Below are 3,462 nucleotides of genomic sequence, written 5' to 3'. Positions count from 1 at the left end.
ATATATTTTTGTTCTTTCTCCAGGGTCTTTCAACTGTTGGCATCCCAGCAGACTGCACAAAGCAGTGGCCACATAACTGCCAATTGTAAATACAAATCTATGACAGAATAGAACTATGATTAAATATTTAAATAAGGGTTGAGTGAAATTGCAAAGGAGGCGCATGACAGCTCAATAGAATGGTGCAAAGTTTTTCTCTTGACTTGACCCAAACAAAGGATATCACCAGTAGGAACTTGAAGAAGATTGCAGGTTCATAGCAACCTTTTCTACACACATGGCTCTGTTTCACTATAAGCAACTGAGTTTTGGTGTTTCTTCTGCTGCAGAACTTTTCCAAGATGAAATGTAATCCATCATACAACCTGTTGAGAACTATAGTGACTATAATGTGTGCTGCAGAAGAATTCTGTTCCAAACGATGAGAGCACTTTACCAAGAACATAAAAGTTTCATAGTTTAAGGTTCCAAGCGTAGTTTCTGCAGGAGTGTCCTGGAACCGAAGACAGACCCAACCCCTCCCACCTACACCTATTGCGTTTATCAAATTCTAGACCACAATGGTGATATGGTGGGAAAGGAGGGAACAAAACAAGGAAAGGAAGAGGGAAGAAATTCCTTGGACTGGATGAGTCTTCAATCAGGCTTGTAGAACACAGGTACTAAAAAAGAAGGATAATGATCAATAGACAACAAGAGAGAGGAAAACAAAACAGGCTATCCTTTCATAAATTTACCTAGGGTCTTCTGGCAGGTTCCCAGCACACAGGTTACTAAAGTTTTCTCACCGGATCCCACCATAGATTTGACCAGAGACCACCACTATTCTGAGCAGCCTAATAAGGAAAGAAAAGACATGTACGAATGTGTGAACCTGCGCAATCTCTACCTTATGACACCAGAGCCTAATATGTCTCACCCTATCTGGCTGATCTGCAATAGGCGTAGAGTTTTAAGGAATCCTACAATCTATCAGTTACCAGGGGTGTTCTGAAAGATATAAGGCAGTGTAAGCTCGCAGGTATATTAAAATGGAGGAAATAATATGAAATTGGCGCAGGGCGCCATTACCAGTCCTTCAGGAATTCGCTGCCTTGAAGATTGCCTGGAGCCCAGACATCAATGGTATCCAAGGAGTGCAAAAATATAAGGGGTAAAGACAATAAAGTGGTGCGGACCGCAACTACCACAATGCCTCGGTGAAGCCGACGGAACTGCACTAACCAAGTCCAGCCGGCCGACGGAACAACAAGTCTGGCCGATGGGCGAAACCCAGAAGAAACAGTCTGGTCAGCCCACGGGACAGAGGAGAAGAAAGCCGACACAAAGAAAAACAAAGGGAGGTTCCACATTGCCGCAATGGGAGAAAAAAAGGCCACGCTACTCGGGCGTTTCACAGCTGAACAGGTTGTAGCTCCGGGGAAGGCCAAGAGACGACAGGGGAACTCTTGGAGACGTGAAAACAACAAAGGTCGAGGGGTCTAACAGGAATGTAGGAAATCCGACGAAGACAGAACAGAGGGTGACGCGGCGAGGCAGAAGTGACGCGACGACAAGTCGAACACTAGAACGCGAAGCGCCTAGCACATGGGAATTCAGACTTTTAAGGCTGCCTGACCTCCTCGCACATGCGCAGTGCGTGGCAGCCATCTTTGATGTGGAACTGGCAATCGTTACACATAGTTTCTTTTGAGTATTAACCAGTTCAACTCTTTCTTCTTCAACAAAATATTTCATTCTGTTTTAATTCATATTCTGATTTCTATTTTCCATATTCAGCGTTGTATCCATACTTCCTAACAGAAAATTACATTTACCCAATGCTTTTCGGGTTATATGTGTGACCCTTCCTCAGGGGTCTAAAATGAAAGAAAGAAACAGAAACTTATTGAGCTAGTCTCTTAAAAAATGTAAAACAATAAAGATTTCAATTCTCAAACAATTGCAGTTTTAAATTCATAACCATTCGAGACTTTTAGTCATCGTGTTGTAACTTGCTCTGTCTCTGCGCTTGATATATAGAAGATAAACTTGCTTGCTACACAGTTTAGACTCTCAAACAATTGAGCCAGGCACCAGCTTTACATTCTAAGCGTACGGGAAATTCGAATATTCATTATTATAGCCAAGTCTATCTGAGCGCTAAGAGTTCTATGGGTTAAGCTCACTTACTTCTAGTGTAATTTCCTGAAGTTCCCCGTGTTACTCCTGTTGGTTCCAATGTATCGAAACTTTGGAAAAATGGCAACCATTATTTCTATCTATTTATTATGTGATATGATTGGTGGTGTATGTCACATGGTTAGATCACTCTATTCATTGTACACATTCGGTTCGTGGTTACCGTGAAATATTTTACCCGAAGATTTGGAGGACAGAGTTAATCAAATTAATGACATTATTAAATTAAGTCCTCCAATTAATCTCTTTTGTGAAAAAAATAGTGGTAATCTTTATTTAAGGTCACGTGATCGTGAATCTAGCCTATCGAGTGGTCTGTATGTTATCTACTCTTATTTTGACTGAAAACAAATAACCTAATTCGCGGAGAAAATATCACATGATCGTTATTGTAACCAATTGGGTGGCGTATGTACAGTGATGTGTATATCGCCTGATCCAATCAAACTTCATGTAACGGAGAAGTGTAAATAGTGATTCCATTCTCTATCTTCCTATTGGTTAGTGTACGGTTTTGATGTTTCCTAAACAACATTGGAGTGAAATTAATACATAAATGTTGTAATATAATCTCTATGCTCGATTTATTGCTCAGATTTACTTTTATGGGGAAGATTATACGTAAATCAATGTATGATATTAAAGAATTATATGTAAACTATAGCTTACCCTGAAAATGGCTCAATGCGTTGGCCATCTTGAGTGAGTGTCTATTTCCCATTGGTACTTATTTCTTATGTATTCAGGTTCAAAGATACATTCATTAGGAACAAATATCATCAATAGTCATAAAAAACAAGTCAGTTCTATCTGATCATTCATTCCTTGTGGGTGCAAGCTCCCCAGTTTCTGAATCCAGTAGTATTCTCTCCTCAGTCTTTGCTTATGAGGGTCTACATAATTCCGTGAATTTATTGCTTCCAGTATTGTGGCTACTGTGGATTTCGTGTTCTTCTGTCGAATGTTACTTTTATGTTCCGCAATTCTTATTTTTATTTTTCTCTCTGTTTGCCCCACATAACATTTTCCACATAGGCATTTTATTCCATATATCACATTTTTTGTGTTGCATGTACTTGAGTGAACGAAAGGATTTTTTTGTCCCGTCAAGGGATGGGTGAAATTATTACCTATAATGACATTATTGCAATGTTTACAATTTTCACATCTTTGAATCCCTTTCCATGGCTCTTTGGTGACCGTATTTCCCTTGCTTGTTAAATTTTTTTTAAGTTCTTTGATCTGTTATATGCAAATGTGATATCTTTAGCAAACACATTT

Source organism: Lissotriton vulgaris, chromosome 8 (assembly GCF_964263255.1).
Source record: "Lissotriton vulgaris chromosome 8, aLisVul1.2, whole genome shotgun sequence".
Lineage (NCBI taxonomy): Eukaryota > Metazoa > Chordata > Amphibia > Caudata > Salamandridae > Lissotriton > Lissotriton vulgaris.
The sequence above is the reverse complement of the archived record's forward strand: the minus strand, read 5'-3'. Positions refer to the sequence as shown.